This window comes from Dermacentor variabilis, chromosome 1 (genome assembly GCF_050947875.1).
Source record: "Dermacentor variabilis isolate Ectoservices chromosome 1, ASM5094787v1, whole genome shotgun sequence".
Lineage (NCBI taxonomy): Eukaryota > Metazoa > Arthropoda > Arachnida > Ixodida > Ixodidae > Dermacentor > Dermacentor variabilis.
Window position 1 is genome coordinate 243,962,965 of NC_134568.1, and position 23,293 is coordinate 243,986,257.

Consider the following 23,293-nt stretch of genomic DNA (forward strand, 5'->3'; position numbering starts at 1 on the left):
GGACGCGGCGAGCGCGGTGAAACGGCAGAGCGGGCGGCTATGCCGCCAGCACGACGAAAACAGAGGGCGCCAGGGCGGCGTGGAGAGAAGCGCTAGCCACGACGAGGGTCGAAGAACACGAAGAGCGCTGAGGCACGAGAGGAAAGCAAGGACAAAAAAAAAAAGCACAGCCAGAAATTACTGCAGTTCCACCATAACGCCGAAAAGGAAAATGCGCGATTCGTGCCGCTGGGACGCGAGCAGAGCACACAAATGGCCGCCCAGATCCGTGAGAAAAGCGATAGGCGACGAGAGCGAGGGCACAACAGTGGGAGAGGGGGCGCCGGCCGAGCGGAGCCGAGCGCTGGCCAGTGACAGCGAAGTCATTGTTTCGGCTTCATCTTGTTCAGTCATTCTCGTTTTTGATCCTGCAGCAGCGACCTGTCATGATCGGGCGCCAGGTAGGTACCATTTTGCCTGCCCCCAGCCTCCCCGTTAACCGGCGGGCACTGCTGTTCTTTGAACCCTTACTGCCGTGAGACCCCCCCTCCCAAGTATGCCTGCTGAACTCGCCTCCTCCGCTCTTCTATTCATTCTTTTTTTCGATGATGGGGGCTCGGTAGATGAGTCGAACAAGCGCGCGCGGTGAGAGCGGACTCACGGTTCCGTTTCGGCTACAATTGGGCGCCGCGAAGCTACACTCTGGCCGAAACGAGTTTCCCTCCTTGTCACAAAAGAGCAGCTAATGGACCTAGAGGTGTGCGCCTTGCCTCATGGAGCCCCGGCTTGTCACATCTCGCGCAGCTGGACCTCTCTGAAACGCCCTCGCGCGGAGTGTGGCCCCCATTAGGCTACACACGCGGTGCCCGTGCGCACAGGATGCGCAGTCGGCGCGTTATGGCCCCGCGAATGTCCACATTATTTCGGCTCCCTGAGTCGCACGAAGCGCCCACCTCCTTGCCTACTTGGGCCCCTCAAACCACCGCAGCGGGCACGAATGGCACGCGGCATTAAAGGTCTTCTGGGGAAGCGCGCATTAGGCAGCGCCCAGGAAGGAGACCGTCTCGGGCAAAATACAAATAATAGCCTTATATACGTACAGCGCGCGCAATGGCGCAGAAAGCATAACGCGGGCCAACTGCAGATCCACCTTGCTTCAGGTGTTGTACGCGTGCCGCAAAAGATCGTGCTGGATGTCCTCTAAAAAACACGAGCATTGGAAAGATAAACTTAACAGTTCCACTGCCGGACAACGCGCTCGTAATAACTATATATACCTGTCCTGCTCAACTGTGATATCAGCAAAGGCTCTGAGACGGCAGCCCCCGCCTTATGTCTCGTACCTTTCATCGCGCGAGCAAAAAAAAAAAAAAAAGGTAGAAAAAAAAAGGGGGGGGGGGCATGCAGCCTGTAACACCGAGGACAAACTCGGTGGACTTCTTTCCCTGTTGCTGGTGTATATTTCAGTCGGCGAGAAAGCAGAAAGCAGCTGCTCCTCTCGCTACCATCATAAGTCTGCGATCCTCATGCACGACAACTTGCCTTAATACAAGTCCTAAAAGCGTGGGAATGTAGAAAAGGAGACCTGCACGAAGAACGGTCCACCGATGCTATCTATTTATTCTGAATGCCAAACAACATGGGAACCATGGCGAATTTCATGGTTAAACTGACCGGCAGGAAAAGTGCCGCCATAAATATATTCACTATCGGTATCGGAATTTAGGCTGCATGCACTTTAAAGAATATTAAAATTGTGACGATAAAGCTTAGAATGCACATGTTTGCGGTACTAACACCAACAACTAAAGACACCGCCTGTACAAGATTTAAAGATGTGCGCTGGTTCTGTGTGGATGTACGCCCCTTCAGCGAATGAAAGAGAAGACAAATTTTTACAACTGTTAGGGGGTCATTCCCGTAGTCAATTTAACATCCGCCGATGCCCGTTGCAGGAGTCACAGAGTGCACTGCCACAGTTCTACAAAGATATAAAGTCTCAGTGCACCGCGTAGATTCGAGCTTCCGACCTACAGAATTGCTAGTCAAAGATCCTATCTCTCAGCCACTCTGGCAATGCGGCAGCAAAGAATACTGCGCCTGGACAATACTGCGCTTCGCCTCTTGAGCTCTCGTTAAAATGATTGGCTGACTTCATGCAGCTTATCCATAAACCAGCGCCGAGATGAAAAAATAAACGAAGCCAGTGGCAAGAAGCGAAAGGCAGTAAAGGAAAGAAGACAAATAAAGCAGTCGTGTCCCTCCGCTTCTCCGCCACCAGGGAGTGCCACCTACAAAATGCCTACAACGCCTAAAAATGCCACCAAAAAGTGCCTCCGACTAGAGGCAACAATGAGTGCAGTTTCTTCTCGAAGGAAAATTTTACGTACGCATTTGCGAATATTAAATCCAACTGATACTACGCGAAATGTATTAATAAAGAACCAATAATATAGTCGAAAACTTACTGGGTGTAATATTGGGCCAGCTGTCGCATCACTGTTTTCCATTATAGGCGAAACAGCAGCTTCTTTTGTTTCTGCTCCACACACACACACACACACACACACACACACACACACACACACACACATACACACACACACATACACACACACACACACAAACACACACATATATATATATATATATATATATATATATATATATATATATATATATATATATATAGGTATCATCAGCCTATTGTATGCCCACTGCAGGACGAAGGCCGTTCCCTGCGGTCTCCGATCACCATTGTCCTGCCCCAACCGATTCCAACTTGCGCCTGCGACTGTCTTCATTTCACCATCCCACCTAGTCATATATATAAACTAATGCACTTTAATTTGTACGAAAGAGGATTGCACCGCCATAACCACCACAGTTGCAGCCCGGTACAAGCAAGTTCATTTAAAGGCGCAGCCAATGGATTGAAAAAGCACTGGGCCAGGTGCGCGTCGAGCCACATTACCCGGCCAGACCACCACGCCGCACGATTGAAACGTAAACCACAGCCAATGTGTTTACACCGCGTGTGTTCACCCGTTCTTGTGTGTGTTATGCAGAAAGCTTCGATTAGTTCCGCCGAGCTAACAGACACGAATTCGGCCTTATACTACAAAGGGGACCAACATGCGTCTGTGAAGTCGGTACTGGTGGGTTAACTTTCTTTCACTAGCACCGATGCACTTCAAGCAGCTTCTCTCGAGTTAGCGCTGTAAGGAGGGCTTGTTCTACAACACTAAGAATATTACTTCGTTTAATATTTTATCTAATATATATCAGGCAATGCGTTCTCCTGACGGTGCATGAAGCAGAGAAAGAAAGAGCAATATGGCTGTTGAATGGGCATCGTCGCATGAAGGGATGAATTCATCAACGGCCAGCGCCCTTTCCTTCAAACTGCTGCCGACGAACGACATTGTGAATCCGTTCCTCTTGCTTTCTTTTACCAGCTGCGCATGACCTGATAAGGATAACTGCTTAGTGATGTCACCGGTATACTAGTAATGAATTTGCTCGCATTATAAGAATTACATTATGGGTTTTTATGTGCCAAAACTACTTACCGATTATGAGGCACGCCGTAGTGGGGGACTCCAGAAATTTCGACCCCCTGGGGTTGTTTAACGTGCACCTAAATCTAAGTACACGGGCGTTTTTTTTTTTTCATTTCGCCTCCATCGAAATGCCGAGCTGTGGCCGGGATTCGATCACGCGACCTCTTACTTAGCAGCCCAACACCATGGCCACTAAGCAATCATGACTGGTGCTCACATTCACAGCAAAATTTTGTACAGTTGAAAGTCTTACGGCCAAGAACGAGTATTTTTTTTTTTTGTCAATTATAAGTATTTCTGCCATTGTAAATGCAACTCCAGCTTCGAAAGATCCCCTTGCTTTGCTCATTATTCGCCTTCCTCTAAAGCCTAGTTTTGCCTTAATTATTCAGTTCTTCTCGAGATGGGTACCAACACAATGGAGCACGCATTTCTACACCAGAACCGCTGCTGGGTTCGCAATTCCACGCCAGCCGCAGGCGGACGTGTTTCGCGTTGCGCGGGCGGCCGACGGTCATCGCGGGCACAGATTTTTCGTTCCGCATTAACGACTCGCCTTGCCTGGCGCTCTGTCCTTGCACGACGCATTATTCTTATTTTTTTCCCCTTTTTATCGCAGGAGAGGGAAACGATTGCGGACGCGCCAGGGGAAAAGGAACGGTGGGCGAGGACCCTAGGCGCGCCACAGCGCTTGCGCCGACTCCCCACCTTCTCCAGATGTTCATTATAACTTCAAAAAGGGCGAGTTCCCAGCCTCCTCGCCTGCTGGGCTCGTAGGCGAGCGTAGTCTCCGCCATCTTCAACTTCCTCTTCTGCGCTAAGTGCAATATGCCTCTCTAATCACGGAGGCACCCGCCATGATTCCACTCCGCGAGACGGCGGTGGTACTGCTGTTCGAAGCGCCGGTCCGAGCTCGGGCGGCTGCAGCGCAGCGCGCGCTCCTCTTTTATCAATCGCCGAGCCTTGTTTGGCGGGGCCGCTCGCCCTGCTGGCCGGCGCCTCGGAGGGTCGCCCTCTGCCGGCCGACTTCCGCCTTACGCCCGCGTGAACGACCGCCGCCCCGAGGCGCTCCTGCCAACGAGTCTCGCCGGCGCTGGAGACAACAAAGCGGCGCCGCGATTGCAGGCACGCGACAGACGCGGCCGCTGCGAAAAAACGACGCTTGCACATGCAAGCTGGTCACGGGCGCGCGACCTCAGACCAGCTTTTGTTTACAAAGCACTGATGTATCACCTACGTATATTCTTTCTTATTTTCGAGTACCATCTCACGTTATGTCGAAATCGGACAGGCTTTCTTCCAAAACTGAACGCGAATCCACAATCACTACGCGAATGTGGAAAAAAGAAATCACAAGCCATTCCACTCCGTAAAGGTGGACGACCAGCGATGCTGTTTAGCGTACGCTAGACACAAAGGTAACACATAATTTTGAACGTAGGTACGGACTCATTTACCGTGATATTTATATACGTTCGCGTGGACGACGGAACTGCCGCCCCGAGGAGCCGGAGGAAAAATAAATAAACATGCGTGACGTTTCGACGGCACCGCCACCACGGGAGAGCGGAAGGAGAAGAGATAAGCAATCGCTTGGAACGCCGACAAAGAGAGGGCGATACGAACGTAGACACGGCCGACGCGGGTCAAAATGTAGTGTGTGTTCTTATCAACTTAGTATCTGATACGAGTTGTATTTGGGCCCACGATATTAAAGTAGTTTTTGCAAGTTGGCGGAGTGCTTGAAGCCTGCTTCACCTTCGTCACGGGTCGGCCCGCTATTGCACTATCTTCGGGGATCGGCCCACGGCTTTTGGTCTACGGACATCGATCCGCTGGGAACTAGCCACATACAGCTTTTCTGGAAAAACGAACCCTCGGCGCAGACTGAAAAGAGAAGCAAAGCACCGCTAGCTGCGCTTCGGGTTCAGATCAGGGCATCCCCTTCCAGACGGGGTCATACTCCGAACCAGCAATGAACAAACAATGCAGGAGAGCAGGGCGATCGCGGTGGCCAGCCAAAGGCGTACCTCTCTGGGCAGACCACCTAGGCGCCCATGTATAGCCTGCGCTTCGCTTGAGTGGCCGAGGTGCATGCGAAGCGCGACTGCCTCTGGGCTCCACGCGGATACTCGTCACTTTTACGCTACTTCTGAACGCCCTCGAAAAACGCAGCCTGTCAAGCCAAGGGGCCGTTATTACCCCTCGTTTAGCGAGCCGGCTGCGCAAACGAATGCTGCTGGTGCAACGTGCGCGGGTAAAAAACGACCACCACGAAGGTAAGCAAGCAAAAAAACTATGTGGCGGACAAAATTTGCCTAGGAGAAATAATAATAATAATAATAATAATAATAATAATAATAATAATAATAATAATAATAATAATAATAATAATAAAAGTAATAATAATTGTTATTATTATTATTATTATTGTAGTGTGATCTTTACCAAAATGAATGTCAGACTGTTCCCGCTGTTTTCACAATTTTTTTTACTTTTTTCGTTCTAGATAGGTAGTGACTTTGTTTACATATTGTGCCATGTTTACTCAATTGTAATGGTTGTTGAGTGCTACGTGTTTTCATTTGAACATTAAGTGTTGTTTACTGGGCATGTTTACCTGAAAAACCTGTGAAACGGTCTTTCTTATTATTTTTTTTTTAGTTTGAAATTTAGTTTGTCTGTAATAAGGTACATAATGCATTGCCCTGACTGCCAGGTTTCTGCCATACAAGCCCACAGAAGGCTTCGGCAGACCTAGCAAAATCATATGTACAATTAAATTATTTGTAATAAAGATTATTATTATTATTATTATTATTATTATTATTATTATTGCGGTGGTGTGTGGTCTGGACAAATCGATATCGTCTAGTGTCAAAAGTTCCCTTTAATAAAATTTTTCCTTCTTAACACTTCTACAAGGATATGCGCGACAGCAGACAGCCGCGCTCTTAGTCGGTGCGCAAAAGAGAACAGAAAGTGCCGTGTGGATAAGGTGGTTCTAGCCTAAATTAAGCCCATTCATCAAGTGTGGTAAGCATTATGTAATTTTTATGTGCTCTTAAGAAGAACATGCGGGAGCACTAATAAATACAGGTTGCCCCACATAACTTGAGCCAAAGTTTTAAAAATAAAAGGCACTCCGGACGCGAGTTGAACCGAATGCATAATATTGGCACTGAACTAGAGTTACTCAGGCTATCTTTTTTTTTCATACCCGCCGTGGTTGCTCAGTGGCTATGGTGTTAGGCTACTGAGCACGAGGTCGCGGGATCGAATCCCGGCCACGGCGGCCGCATTTCGATGGGGGCCAAATGCGCAAACACCCGTGTACTTAGATTTAGGTGCACGTTAAAGAACCCCAGGTGGTCTAAATTTCCGGAGTCCTCCACTACGGCGTGCCTCATAATCAGAAAGTGGTTTTGGCACGTAAAACCCCATATATTATTATTTTTTTTATTTTCCCCTTAACTAACGGATTAGTTATGTTTAATTAATGAACTTTTTAACTATTGGGTGGAGACCCCAAGTACAATACACAAAGTTGTAGAGCACCTTCATAAACCTCTCAATAAATTGTTTCGAATACGATATATCTCACGTGGTCCTTTTTTCCGCGTTCCAAAGAAAGCCCGCGAAGTATGAAAACATACCACGTGAAGGGGCGCTTGCGCACTGTTATTGTGCTGCTCTCAAGCGTGCGCGATGGATGAACAAGGTCGGCTGCAGCGAGACAGGCCCGCGACAGGGAGTTATGTCTGGTGTAGGTATCTGGGCATGCGGCCTTTATCGCATGACGGTGCAAATGCATGCTGCTGGTCGAGCGTTGCCGAAGCGACATTGGCGAAGATTTTGTTCATCCATCGCACGCTTGAGAGCAGCACAATAACAGTGCGCAAGCGCCCCGTCACGTGGTATGTTTTCATATTTCGCGGGCTTTCTTTGGAAAGCGGAAAAAAGGACCGCGCGAGATATATCGTGTTGGAAACATTTTATCCAGAGGTTTCTCAAGGGGCTCTACAACTCTGCGTATCCCACTTGGAATCTGCAGCCAATACTTAGAAAGTTGATTGAATAAACATAACTAATCCGTTAGCTAAGGGGAAAACAAAGAAAACGTAGCCTAAGTAACTCTAGGCCAGTGCCAACATTATGCATTTGGTTCAACTCGCGTCCGGAGTGCCTTTCTTCTTTAAGACTTTGGCTCAAATTATATGGGACAACCTGTATACATAGTCCTTCGTTCAAAAGCTACATAACGCACTATTAAAACAATTTTTTTTTTCATGTACCACGTTCGCGACCGGAACAGTTCCCTTCGAATAATCCTGAACTTCATTATCATTTCTTCAGAGAGAGAGAGAAAACAAGGGTAGGAAAGGCAGGGAGGTCAACCAGAACAGCATCCGGTTTGCTACCCTACACTGGGGGTGGGGGAATGGGGAATAGAAAGAGGAAGAAAGGGAGAGAGCAAGCACTGAGTACGTGTGGGAGGGACACCATACACAAGGACACTTCAGAAAATTAAAATAACAGCTTGACCTTCTAAATTATTCTCAACATAATGTCTTACATGTTGCTTAGGAATCATGGCATCCGTGTAGCATGCATACCCTTCGGTACTGATATAATTTCGACAAACAGGATTCTTTATTCTTTTTTTTTCACAAAAGACTGCGTTGTCGCGGGGCTGAAAGAAAGCATGATAGTAAGAAGGCTAAATGGGATTCGGGTTGAATCACACAAGGGCGCATCAACAGTAGGGGACATTAGCACTAAGTGAGTACTAGTCAGTGCCTCTGTTACTTAACATTTAATTGCCTGTGTGTGTGTGTGTGTGTGTGTGTGTGTGTGTGTGTGTGTGTGTGTGTGTGTGTGTGTGTGTGTGTGTGTGTGTGTGTGTGTGTGTGTGTGTGTGTGTGTGTGTGTGCGCGCGCGCGCGCGCGCGCTTGCGTGCGTACTGTGAACGTATTCTCATTTTTCAGTGCCCTTTTCCCCTTTCCCAATGCATGATAGTCAACCGGGCTCCGCCTTGGTAACCTGCTTGTCTTTTATTTATAATTTTCTCTGCTTCATCATTCTGACATAACAGAATAATAATAATGATAATATTAATAGAAGTGATGATGATGATGATAAATGTGACGCATGTTTACTGAGCGTGGCGTAAATGGACTTCTTTTGGAACTGAAAAAGAGAAGTGTTAGAGTTCATCACAATCGAATAAGGAAAGCTTGGCGCCATGGCAGAGTTGGTCAAAAGTGCGATAGGCCTTTCTATATATGTGCGGCATGAACGTTCACCAGCCAGTTGGCACCTGCGCTCCATTCTTGTTCTTACGTAGTTTAGTATAGGCGTAGTTGAGTATAACCAGTAATTATAACGTTTTCATTATCTTTCCTTTCACAGAAACGGTGACGTTTGCCGCGGCGCTGACATGAGCAGTCTCACTTCCATCGTTATATCTGGTTCAAACGGAGAGGATCGTTTTGACAAAGGCAAGTCGATTTTCTCGATGCCCGCAGCAAGTTTTTCTCGCAGGCCGATTCTTTTGACCAAGACGGGAGACGACCTCAATCTTCACCGACGGCAGCAAAGTGTGGCCAGAGAGTCCTGCGCCCGAGGCGGTTCGAGCGTTGAGGGCACTCCGAGAGACAAGCAAAAGGAAAGAAAAGCCAGCAACGGCGACCGGGCGAAGTGCCGGCTGGCGTGTTTAATTATGTCATCGGCGCGAAGAGCGACAGCCTAAGACCACCGCGCGCGCCAGGCCGCCAATTAAGCGGCCTCCCGGAATTAACGGCACCGCTTTCCCGGCCGCGGCCAGCCTCTTTCCCCGCTGAGTGCGAGCGTGCGGGGCTCCATATTGGCCCCCTGTGACCGCTCGCCGAAACCCTCAGATTATGGACTTACTTCTTCCAGCGCTGGATTTGTACCCGGGCTCCCAGGGGTGCGACTGGACGCGGCTCATGTTTGTGCGCGCCTCATTGCCGGCTCCTTCCAATGGCGAGTTCGCTACCCCCCCCCCCCCCCCCCCCTCCGCGGCCGGAACGCACTTGTGTCTGCGTCGCTTAATGCCGGCCTTTTCGCAAATGGCGGCCACAGTTCCGCCGCGGTCCAGACCCGTCGACGGCCGCTGAGGTCACGTCTGCGCTGCCGAAGCACTCCGCGGCGCTGTCAAGACTCCGTCACGGCAGCTAACGAGCCGACACGCGCGTTCCTCGCCGGTTCGTCGAAGGGGGCCGCGCAGCGCTGCCGCTTCGGCAGCGGGCGGCGTCGCCACAAGACTAAACTTGGAGACCCGGCGAGGCCAACAAGTGCTCACACGTAAAATACGGTGTCGAGTACCGTTTAAAAACGGCCGCGAACCTCCGATGCGGAGCACACTGGAAAAGGTGCCCGTTGTTCTCCTCGTGGCGGTTCGGTTTCAGCGCCGGGAGCCCGCCTTCGTTCGAGCCTGTCATTCAAGCTGACAGACCTCGCCGTCAAAGACAGACTGCGAGAACAAAATGACTCTCCTCGAGCGACACAGTCTGCGCGACTGGTTCGAGAACACAAGTGCACCGACGTACAAAGAAAACGGACGAAAACTGCGTAGCCAGAACTCATAAAAGTGTCTCCGGCCGGGCACATTCTTATTTTCCCCCATTCCTCAGCGCGCGCTCATTACTTTGGAATGGGCCGACGATGAGCGTGCAGCGCACAAAGCACGCCGCGTACACGGCCGGCAGCAGTGAGCGCCAGCCGAGCGCGGCGATCCGAAGGGGCGCGCCCGCGGCGCCATTTCCCTCCACGCTCAATTTTTCGCCGAGTGAAGTGACACACTTCTCGCGACAACCTTCCTCCCGCCACTCGCCCAGCACCGGCCTTCCGACTTGCACAATGAGCGCCGGATATAAACGAAACGTCAATACAGTGCGGAGTCCAGAGAGTGTTCCTTTCCTCGCGGCTTGATTCTCTGGCGATTCGCGAAACGTTACATTCGACACAGTCAGGAAAAAGGAGCGAATGAAAAGAAGACTAACTGCTTATGTCAGAGGGTAAAAAAAATAAATACATCAAGAGTTGAGTAAAGGATGGAGAATCACTGCGATAAGACGAAGCCATGATGTACTGAGAAAAAAAAAGAAGAGATAAACTGCACGAAAGCATAAGCGAATGAAGAGCAAGGAACGAAGAAACAAAAAAAGTAGGCCTACAGAGAAACAGTGCCAACCTTCAGTGACGAGGGAGTGCGCTCGCGGGGCACGAAGGGATGCCAATCGGGATGGGAGAACTGAATTGTGGCGGCCATTGTGCCTTAGCCCACGGCACCGCGGCGACGCAGAGCACGCGGTGGATCAGGGAGGAAGCACGAGGGCGACGTTTCATCTGCTTCCGCATTTCCAGGCAGACCGCATCTCTCGGGGCCAAAAGGGAACTGGGGTGGGGGACGCCGCGGATAACCTTGCCGCCGCCGACAAGCTCGTGCAGGGAACGCGCGCAGCACGCGCGCGGCGCACGCGCGGCCTTGGCCGACTGCCGCCTGCTCCCCTTCTAGGCGGGATAAAAAAAAAAATGTACATATGAAAGAGCGCGGAGCCAAAAGTCCGGGATTCGGCACGCGGGCCGGAAAGCAAGGGGTGGAGTTGTGCCTCAAGGGGTTCGGACCCCCACCGCGACGCCCTCGATGCACGTTGTGCCGCCGTGGAGGCCGAAGGCCCCCTCTGCGCACCCCTCGAAAAAAATTGGGTCACGAGTCTCCCCCCTGTGCTCAGCACGCGCACCCTCGTGTGCGTCGACAGGGGGCCTTCCCGAAAAAACGAGCGCCGCGGCGCACAAAGGAACGTGAACAACGACGACAAACTTTTTGCGTGTCTGCGTCCCGTATGAGCTGTGCTCTCGCATGTCCCCTTTCACCGACTCCGGCCCGTGTGCGCGCCCCACCTTATTTAATCCGCCAGGGTGGGCCAGCATTTGTTGGCGGCTTCCGCACTCACGCCGCAACTCTATTTTCCGGCAAAGTCTGGCAGTTCCCGAAGAACAAGTACAGAGGCCGCGCGACTCGCTTCGGCTCGGGCAATGAAAGGAGTATTGGGCTTCACCTGCCTACACGGCAGCATCGTGTCAGAGCAAGCAGCCCTGCGTGCGGCGGAAGGAAAGACGTGTGGAAAGCGTAGCTGCATTCTTGCAGTGAATGCTTAGAATAACGACAGTCACAAGTTCTTCGGAGTTGTGGACATATGCTACTTCTGCTGCCAGCAGCCGAAATGACATATGAACGCACTGCGGAAAGCCACTGACATTAAATAATAAAGGGAAGCACGCGCTGTCGAAGCTTCCCAGCGTAACACCTAGCAAACTTTATACAGGATGCCCCAGCTAACTTTAGCCAGAGTTTAAAACTATGCGAATGCCACGTAGCTGGACAGAAACAAGGTAATGTTGTTTGCCGTCGCTTGGACATACTCAGGTTATTTTTTTCATTCCGCCTAATTATATAGTTAGTCCTAATTGATTAAGCAACTTCTCAAATATAACTAGATGAAAAGCGCCAATAAGAAAGTTATAGAGCGACATGAAAAACTCCTGATACAGCTTTCTGTTGCTCAATACGTAAAAGTGTTTTTCCGCGCGTGAAATAAGTCCGCGAATACACGCAAAGTGCCTCGAGCGGCCAGTCGCGCGGCAATTTTGCGTGCATTTACGGGCTTCTTTCACGCTCGGAAAAACACTTTTAAGTAGCACGTATTGAGCTACAGAAAGCTGTATCGGGAGTTTATCGCCCAAGTGCATAATACACTCGCTATGAAGACTTGCCTGCACCCGAAGTACGAAACGAATTCACTAAAAACCGGCTGATATATACTTGGAAACAAAGATGCGACCGGCCATTGCTGTGCCATTTGCAAAACGGCTACCCGGATCTTTACAACAGAGAGCAGCTTCCGCCCTTATCTCCTCCCTTCTCTCGTAATCTCGCGTTTCGATTGGCTTGCGACAGGCGACGCATTTTCTCCCAGTGACGAAAGTGGGTCTCAGACAGATCAGTGCAACAACAGCTTCTTTCCTCTCGCGCGACGTAGATTAATTGTCCAGTCCGGATGACCGGAAATCTTTCACTGTGAACGTGCTTTAAGAGTGGCCGTGTCGCTATAAGAGAAGTGGATTTTACAGCTTAATTTAATAGTATTAATTAGTCGCTAAAGGTGAACTGACGCATATTCTCGAAGTTGCGGCAATTCAACCCCACGCGTTTCGCACGTAAAAGGGTGGCACTTAGTCAATATGATTTTTTTTTTAAACAGGATTATTTGACACTAAAATTGGTGTCGAAATGGCCCTGTGACGTCTACGTCGGTTCACCTGAATGAAGCGTGGTAAAGGTGAACGCTTAGGCCAGGCGATTTTCGCAACTGCCTTAAGCTTGGCGCATTCAATTCCCGACACGTACAGAGAAATTGACGCGCAAATTAAGTTTTTTTTTTGGCTACTGAACTTTGACTGGGACTGGGACTGGCTTCGTTTCACAGCGGTAGGTGTTACGGTACATTCGAAGTGCATTCGCGGCATCCCCCGTAGCATGCCAGCAATAAAGTATATAATCATAACACCGACGATGTAATAAGACACAACAAGAGCACCATAGGACAATTTCGCAGCGTTTCTAATGACGTCAGTGTCATGAGGTGTCATGAGGGCACTGGTTTTAGGAAAACGCTGCTCGCACGTTGCGCGAGACAGGAACCTCAAGGGCGTACAGCTAATCGCTAGCGAGAGTTGATTCCTGAACAATGTCAAAATGAAAGCTGACCATGCGCTTTAGGTTTTCCTTATAGAACTTCCAAATACACTCAGAAGGAACATATTAGGTTCTTCTCGCATACTTAGTCGATGCATATTAACAACTTAAGAAGAATTCATCAGCGCAAGTGCTGCCTAGGTGCCAGCACTGTTTCCCATACTGAAAAACGCAGAAGATACGGATGAGTGAAACACGGCGCTATGTCGTGCTAACTGGGACTGGCTGCTGTGCAGGTGACTTCCCATTGTGTCTGTAGAGCCTCAAAACATTAAATAGCGAGAACTTTAGCGTTCGCATTCCTTATACAGCTTCCCACTGCTTTGCGATCTGCCGATTTCGCTCACTAATGGCTAGCAAGAAGTGCATATCTTCAAAAATAACTACATGAGGTGGTCTGGCTGGTGCAAAGGTAAACTTCGTGCGTCCGAATACCTGTTATTTATTGCGCCGAGCTCGCGCGGACTTGGTGACTTTGCTTCGCGTCCCTTAGCAGCAACACGGAAAATTCAAGAGGCTGGACACGGCGCCAGCGAGGAGACGTCGAAGTGCAAGAAACGGCAGCCGGACTTGCAGGAAGAAAAAAGAAAGAAAGAAAGAGAAAAAATAAAGACAGAGAAGACTCTATAAGAGGGCGGCGTATCGCGGGCAGCAGGGGCGACAGACAGCGGGCTGGCCGGGCCAGCGCCAAGGTCCAATAACTTGTTCGCAGCGTTAATTAAAGCACCTGTCAGGGCACGGGCACCCGCTAATATTCGGAGCCGCCCCTAAATCAGGACTGCAAAGTGGGCCGCCACGGCGCCATTGGACGGTCGTCGGTCACATGGTACTCGGACCGCGGCCGCCTCGTGCACCCGCCTAGCCACCCTCCCTGGCGCGGCGAGCGCCTCCGGACGGCGAGAATCGAAATTAAAATTAATTAAACGGGCGCGCACGTTCCTCCTCGCTGGGCTTAAATCGGCGGCGAGAACGAGGGCGACCTAGTCTGCGGGCGAATCGCCACGCGCCTCTGAGCGGCATTAATTTATGTGGATGAAAATGGGGAGCCGACGCGGGACCAGATAAATACACACGCATTTGGAGAGCGCAGGGCGAAAGGCGAGAAGGAACGCGAGGAAGCTGGCGGCGGCCATGACGTCGTCTTCCTCCCCGCTCAGCGCCAGGGAATCGGGCGGCCCTCGCAAAACAAGGCGCCCGATCGAAGCTATAATTAAGAGCAGAGCAGCGGCATTATGAAGCTGGCCCGGCTGGAGGAACGCTTTGGGGAACCGCTCGCAGCGCCTCCCGCGACTCGAGGCTCCGGCTCGCGCGCACCCAGAGCAGCGCGGGGGGTGCCCAAACAGCCAGCTGCACGAGGGTCGGCGCGCCCACCAGACCGCGTCACTCTTTTCGCACCCCCGCACACGCTCCTGCGGCGAGGCCACGTGTCCCGCACATTCTCCTCCGGCGAGGAAACGGAGCACGTCTTGCGCGGGCTGCGGATGCGGAGAGAACACACGTCGTTAATGATGGCCGCAGTAGGAGAGTGACGTCACAGTCGCCATGGCCATTGCGATCAAGTGATCGTGTCGACGAAGTCGGCCGCGAACACCCTGAGCGTACGAAAGTTCGACAGGGCAACGCCTGCCCCGCGTTATCTTGGGCAGAACTCTGTCCTGTCATGACATCCCGTAAAAGCGGTTGCCAGACATTGGCGAGCGCTGTCAATGCGAACGATCGGCTCGGTGTGCCGTGCTCCGAGTATGAAAAACGAAAGAAAAGACATAAGAAAATGAAGGAAAGAAAATGCGGCGGGCGAAGAGGAGAACATTCACAAACAGTGTGGTGCATATTCCTATTTCCTGAAAGCGCACGCTCGCTTTGACCCCACGTGTATAAATATCTGTCGAGACGGTTCTCGGAGGGAACAGGTGCATTGGCTGAACATTTCTATTCGAAGAGCGCCGATATGGCAGAGCGCCAGTTCGCTCAGGAGCCCCTCAGAGACGCCGCGGTCGGGTGGAGACGAGCCGTCGAGGACGCGTCTTTGGGCGGTAGAGTGCGGCCTAGACAGTGATGGCAGGCACTGAAACGCTTCTTCTCTGGTTGTACCGCACTGTTTACTTCGGCATTCACAAAGAAACTGAGGTAAATGCGCATAAAAGTCACTGTGGCCGCCGCGGCTTGCACAAGTAAAACTACGGAGCTTTGAGGACAGACACAGTGCTTCTTTCCGCGTTTTTTATTAGAACCACCGGAAAATCACTTATGTCACAGGACAGGAAGCTGATCGAACGAAGTGATCAAAATGATGACATTCAAGCAATTTGCTTATGATTTGGTCATATGAGGCTAACTCTAAAGCTTCCCACCGACACATATCAGTAAGAGGTCGCCGTCTGTGTGGGCACGTTCGCAAAAGAGTTGGGAGTCTGGCCTCACAGTTCATCAGCCCAGAAAGCGATTCAAGAGCTTCTTCCCTGAGTGAAGGCAACAGACTTGAGTGCTGACATGCTGCACCTAGTTTAGCGCATGTGAAAATGCGATATAGACTCATGATTTCTCTCTCTCTCTCTCTCTCTCTCTCTCTCTCTCTCTCTCTCTCTCTCTCTCGTGCAGGATAGGAAACTGGACCCAGTCCGGTTAACCTCTCTGCCATCCTTCTCTCTCTCTTGAAGCGTCACTCTGCAGCAGTTAAACAATTAAGGAAATATTGGCTGCTGTCAGCCAGTGAAAGTTCAAGAAGCCATGTCGGATGTTTGTAATCATACGCCTACGGCCTTTTCCCCAGGGATAGGTAACAACGGTTTCCATCTTTGCGCAATTGCACAGCATATGCGACCTGCGTGCTAAGTACCCAAGGCTACCACTTACACTTCTTCGCTTGGTAATTTTTTTTTTCATTCATGTGGAGTACTCTACAACAGCGTCGACTTGAAATGAATGAGGTAAGCTGCATTTAAACCAACTTTTAATTCTATTGACATCTTATGATGGCTAGTCCTGCTGTTTTACGTTTGAGATGACTCTTTGCGAAGTCCCTCAAGAATGCTCTATTCACGTGTCCTCATAATCAGGTGTAATGGTAATAGCAGCGGAATCATTATAGTTTGCAGCTTTCTGCAAACAGGATCTACTGATTTTCATACGGGTAGGTTGTGGTGCGGTATGACTTCGTAATGTATATATCTTTCCACTCAATCCTGGAACTAGATCTTGCACCGCTGATACAAGGCCTTAGGCCGTGCTGTTAACCTCAAATCCATCAGACAGGTTTTTCGTCCCGACAACCGTGCCTGGCGTGCGGCAACCGCGCTTTCCGCGCTTCAGCCCAGTGGTGCATGCATACTCTGCTGGGCCGCCCTAGGCCGGAGGAGCACCGAGGGTACCACAGGGAGACGCAATTTTCCTGTCCCCTACCTCCCTCAGACCGTGTTCGCAGCACTAATCCCACGACTCCCATAATCCCCAACGCCGCGGCCGACAACCATCTTCAACTGCATAGTTAGAGCCGCTCCGCGTGCGTCCGCTGCTGGGGACAACGGAAAATCTCCACAGGAAAGAGACGGCTTTGTCGAATTAATGAGGCGATAATAGCTGGAGACATTAGGCGACGCAGCAGTGGGCAGAGCTCCTCCATGGTCGAAAACTTGCGCGAGCACCGAGCGAGCGTAGCGGCGTACAAAAACCAAAGCATTGGGGTGGTCACAAAAATGAGAAAACGGAAGATCTCCATGAGCGCCATCCCACGTTTGCCCTCTCCCTCCGTCTTGTTCTCTTTTATTTATTCCTTTACAACGAGTCGAAGAAACACTCGCTGTGCGCAGACTCGCACACAAAGACAGAGGAAGGCAGCGATGGCGCCCTGCGAGAAACGGCAAAGCCAGGCGAAGTACCGCGCGCGCGCGCTCATTGTCTCAAGCCGTTTTCTTGCTGGCGCCGCTGGGGCCGTCGTGTACGCGCGCCGCCGCCCGTTCCTTCCCGTGCCTGCGCTGCCGCTGGGAGCTGCACATCTCATTAGGGACGCCAAGAAAACCCTGCAAACACTTCGCTCACGAAAGGAAAATTCTCCTCGGCATTCTCTCCGTTACACTAATAACCAAACGGGAAGGAAAAGATTTTCATAAGCGTGAGACGACTGGTGGAAACTGCACAGGGCGTGTGCAGATGGGAGGGGGATACTCCCGGCTGCCGAGAGCGACACCGCGCAGCGCCCTCGCCACAGGCGGCTCTGCGTCCAATTTTATGTCTCGTTCTCGCGTGCGCTACACGCAGCTTTTGCCCAGCCGTTCCGTACCATTAATCGCCACGTTCTCGACTAATTTCTCCTGCAGCGTCGAACTCTACGCGCCCGGAGCGCCGGTTTCGCGCTCGCTTCTTTCTCCTCGGCACGTGCCATTATGGCGGCGCCACTTCCGCGCGCGCACGGCTCGCAATTTGTTCTCCCTGTGAAGAGCCGGAGGCGCCAGTGTTGATCGTCGGGATAATGAAAGTGTCGAACTCATCCCGCCACGGCCCGCGGACTCTGCGCGCTCATTAGGAGCCGTTTCGCTCACTCCGTCATTTTCCCCTGCCGCCTGTAACCTTCGACCGACCGGCGATGGCCGCCTCGCTGGCTGCCGAAGCGCTGCAGTGCAACGAGCCTGCGCTGGAAGCGTGGGCGTCGGAATGACGGGGCGCTGACGAGCAACCTTGAGAAGGCTGTCTTCGTGCGACAGAAGAAGGGGAAACGATTCTGACGGAACATTGTGGGCAAGCTCACTGGTGAACTAGGAAAAAAAATGGAACAAGCCGCATGCTGCCTAGTTTGGCAACGATGCTAAAACAATGATGTCAAAGCACCGTTGAAATATAACGGTTAAAAAAGCCCAAGGCATTGTAACGTGACTGAAGTGAATAAACTCAGTGGCGTTGCTGAATTACCATACAAAAATAAATAAACAATTATGGGTACATTTCGTCAATGCTTCAGCCTCAATTCTCATGATACCATTCGGTATGTTTTGTTCTGAGATGACACTAACGATGCAAAAATTACCGCTGCAGTCACACAGTTTGCTCACGTTTTCCAGCGCCACGCCACTGATATCTATCTATCTATCTATCTATCTATCTATCTATCTATCTATCTATCTATCTATCTATCTATCTATCTATCTATCTATCTATCTATCTATCTATCTATCTATCTATCTATCTGTCTGTCTGTCTGTCTGTCTGTCTGTCTGTCTGTCTGTCTGTCTGTCTGTCTGTCTGTCTGTCTGTGTCTGTCTGTCTGTCTGTCTGTCTGCCTGTCTGTCTGTACTCCAAAGATTTCTGAGGTCGTATCGCTGACATGATGGCATATCGAACGATATCGCAACGCTTAATATTTCGTGTCAGGTGCTTCTACTGAAGATCACATACACGCCACCAGCGAAAGTGCCTGTAATGCAGTCTCGTTTTCACATCTCCTGTCTGCTGGCCTATATAAAGCAGCAAGGTAAACGAAAGAGTTCCACTGTAACGGACCGTCTGTATAATATGTCGTGATCCCAAAGTCGCGTGCTTGATTTTACAGACCACAAAACCACTGTCACAATCAAGCGTTCTTTCCTCAACCCTCGCATGCGACTCGCGAGCAGAACTCACTGCTGTTGAAAACGAAATTATATGTCATCATTGTTAGAACGATTTCGCGTGCGCCATTGCGCGCCCTCGATGAGTTAGTAGCTTCTTATAGATTACATCGCGCCAAACTTCTATCGCTACGGTGATGTAACGGGCCGATTGAATAGCTTTTGTGGCGTTGTATTCGCACATGTCATGGTGAGCAATTACCATGCGTTACCGTACGCTAGGTGCTCAAAGTTTATGAAATACTAAAGAAAAGTGTTCCACATGATCAGAATCACGTTATTTAAATAGACAGAAAAGCTAACAAACTTGTTTTCTTTATTTACGCGTCGTCCTGTGCCATTTTTGTTTGTGCGGCAACTATTGCACTAACCCTAAACATGGCAATTGCATATACGTTTATCCCACACCTTTTGTTTAACAGAGTTACTCTACTTGCATGGAGTCTACAGCGTGTTGCGCTGTCAAAAGCCCCCTCCCCCTCACATAAAAAGAAAGAAACGGTGCATTATCGCTTTTATTTATAAATTTTAACAGAATTCTAAAAAAAAATATTGAGTGGCAACAGTCACAATTCTACTGCAGAACTACTCAAACAGCCGGACATTATATGCATTAGAAATGGACATGGTATAACTGACTAAACATTAATTCACTAAGTAACGTTTTAACTAATGATTTAAGAAACACATGCTACAACTTACCAATTGAAGTCGGTGAGTTCCGAAAGCACGTTCCCCGGGAACGATTTTTTAAAAGTATATAGCACCAGCTTTCAGATAAGCTCCTTTGAACTTGCAGCAAGATTCACTGTTCCACTTGTTTTTATAACAAGACGCCTTCATGAAAAGTACACAACAAGTTTGAATGGCACACTAGCATGATTTGGGAATGCACTTCTAGAAACTAGCACCAGCCTCTGAATTCCTTCTAAGCGGACGTGCCTTGATAACTCACCGGCTCCAATTTGTAAACTGTAAACGTATTAGTTAAAAGAGTGAAATAATGGCTACAGATTTCCATTTCTCTTACACGTAATCTCCACCTCTTCTAGTAAAACAGCCCAAGCACTGGAATTGTGCTTTCTGGCACAGGATAATTGTAAGATGTGTGCAAAAAAAGAAAAGAAAACAGAAGAAGATGAAGAAGAAGCACCATATAATCGCGTTATCCGAGAGTGAGCACGGCGAATGATAGCAAGGAACATAATTTAAAACATCATTAGGGGATATGCAGCACTTGGATTATAGCACCTTACATTTGCGATCCTGGGCGCCCTAAAAGGAAAGCGCAGCGGCGCTTCATCTATGGGCTTGAATGCGATAACCAGTGTTCTCTGCATGTGTGCCATCGTTAAGAGCCACCGCCGCTTGTTGCTGTACAAAGAATGGCCAAAAAGAAAAACGGACAGCGAGCAAGATGGGGCGAGCCGCATGGGCGTCGAGTTGGCCCCGTATAACAGCGGTCACGCGACTGCGGGCCACGCGTGGCTGCCGTAAAGCGGCAACAAGATTGCCGTTTCACGCAAGCCGAGACGGTCTCCTGCACGGGGCGCGGCAGGCGCTAGCGTCGGAGCGTCAATTTATGCGCAGGCACGGCCGCGCTGTCGCGTCTGCTCAGCGGCGAACGACGCCGCTTGAGTGATCGGCTTCTGTTCCCGCGACCGCAGCTCGCCGCCCGCGCCGCGGTCTCTTGCAAGTGCATCCGACCGAGCTGCGGGCCAAAGATCGCTGCCTCCCTTCCGCCCCGAGCTTGGAACTATCGACTGGCCCAGCCGACCGCGCTTCCCAGCCACGCTGGCTCGCTTTCTTCCCTGTTCTCTGTCCGTTCTTCTTCTTCTTTTGTTCTCGTTGCTCTACCTCCCCCGTTCTATTCGCTTGTTTCCTCAGCAATATGTCGTCAAGAACAACGGGAAGTAGAATTTGACTGGGAGTACGCAGACGAATAGCGGTGAAGGTGTAAACTCGGTTCGTGAAGACGTACATATATAAGTGTCACGAGCGTTTCAAAGTGATGCGGACACAAACAGACTTTGCAGAACTGTGGTTCCACCAGAAAATGAATACGAGCACCTCAGAACACCGAGAAAAGGAGACAAACTGAAATTTAGTTCTGTGAAACACACACACACACACACACACACACACACGCGCACACACACACACACACACACACACACACACACACACACACACACACACACACACACACACACACACACACACACACACACACACACACACACACACACACACACACACACACACACACACACACACACACACACGCGCGCGCGCGCACGCACGCACGCACGCCGTGGCTTCGTCGCGGCGGACCAGAACGATGAGCTCTGGTCGACACTGGCTTTGCAGGCGGCACATCAAAGTTGCAACAAGCCGCCTTGCCCTGAAAGACCCACTTCTTCAGTTGGGCAGATACTAATTACGTAGTTGACATATTAGTTTTATGCACATACTAAATGAAGAACATGCGGTTGCTCAAGTACATTTGCACAGTTGGCAGATTTCTGCAAGAGAGGTACGAATGTTATGAGCTATAGGCTATCATGTGTGTCATGCTTACTTTCCAGCAGTTTCCGTCAAATTGCCAGAAATGTTACCGTATAATGTCATTAAAGAAGAAGAAAAAGAGAAGAGACTAAACAATCAGCAGAGTTCTCCGGCTCTGAACTTATGTATAGCGACTGCAGCAGGCCTTCCATGAAGAGGGCACCGCCATTCCCCTCAACAACTACTTTTTTCTTCACGCTGTGAGCCATGTCGCATCCGTCAGCTACGGTAGTGCCTTCTGTGGCCTCCTAAATACATGCACAGACGCGTTCACTCTCACATTCTTCGTGGCCCACAAAACTCGACAGGAATCGCAAAGCGCTTAGTTGCGCGATAGCGATGCGGGCTATCAACAGCATATTCCCGCAAGAGCACGAGTTTAACCAGCAGTGGCGTACACGAGCAAAGTTTCGTTTGTCTTCGCCATATGGTTAAGAGTGAGGGCGAAGAGGTGGCCTGAAACGACGATGATGACAACACAGTGATGACGCCACGACGGAAACGACGTCGTAGCGGAAATAACGGATGGGCACGGGAAACCCAGAGTCAAGCTTTCAACTGCTTTTACAGTATACAGCCATCCAATGAAGTGCCGAAGCGCAGAAGCCATGGCAATGTTGAATTTCGATTTGATTATACTTGTTTATTGGACGCTGAAGTTGTGCGGGCGTATACAGAAGTATCGGCTGCCGCTTATTTATTAGGATGATGTGTCGCATGCATTGAGTCGCATGTCGGATGCATGCACCTGTTCGGTTTGCTCCACTTCGCTATCCGTTCGTTTCAAGTTTTTACCTGACTATACCTGCTCTCTATCAACCGGGGTCTTGAGAAATACACTGAAAACTGACTCTTGTAACAAATGCAGAGTAAATGTGTTCAATGGACCACGAGAAGAAGGGCGAATGTCTGCCGAGATAGATGCAATAACATTAACTTCAGGAGGTGACACCACCACTCTTGTATTACAACGCTTCTTCAGGCCGCTGCCTTTCATCTGAACCACAGTGCTACTTTCCTGTCATTCACGATTACTGGCAGTTCTGCAATACCCTAGACAACTGGTGTTCGTTCAGTACCAGCCGGACAACACTCACCGCGCATAGGGTGCTGCGGCAATCGCTCAAATTCAGTTACGTTTAGTGTCACTGCGTTAGTATGGCAGGATAATGTTACCAGTGGAAGCTCCAAAGTCGAAGCCATTGCTACAGTCCAATAGGTCAGTGCCACAGAATTGGTCTGGTGAATGTTTATTCCATTGGACAAGCTTAATGTCCTCGACAATAAGCTAGAGTTCGAAGCTAGCGTATATTAAACTATTGCGTCGGCCACTTGATCTAAATCATGCGATGCTAAGATGTTAATCTTGTCTGTGGTGACATTTACTGCTATATTTACATATTTCAAAATTTGATACTTCGGATTTTCAAGAATGCTGCTCTTTCCTCACGACCATTCGTCAACTTTGCGCCACAGTAGGCGGAGGAATACAATGAGTGTAAACTTATTTTCTCGTCCATGCAGCGTAATGTCTAAGCACTTCCCTGCTCGACAAGTGCAGTGAAAGCGCAAGCGCTTGCATGCAGACTGCTTTCTGTTTTCGGACATACATACATACATACATACATACATACATACATACATACATACATACATACATACATACATACATACATACATACATACATACATACATACATACATACATACATACATACATACATACATACATACATACATACATACATACATACATACATACATACATACATACATACATACATACATACATACATACATACATA

General features: G+C 49.8%; 1 protein-coding gene and 1 non-coding gene across 2 annotated transcripts in view; one reads left to right on the top strand and one right to left on the bottom strand.

Moving 5' to 3' along the window:
- The window catches only part of zfh2 (Zn finger homeodomain 2), a 357,387-nt gene that overhangs the window by 281,205 nt on the left and 52,889 nt on the right, over positions 1–23,293 (bottom strand). The gene's annotated exons all lie outside the window — the stretch shown is intronic.
- LOC142567852 (U2 spliceosomal RNA) lies at positions 5,173–5,355 on the top strand. Its single transcript, XR_012825267.1, has one exon. It is a non-coding gene; the product is annotated as a U2 spliceosomal RNA (small nuclear RNA).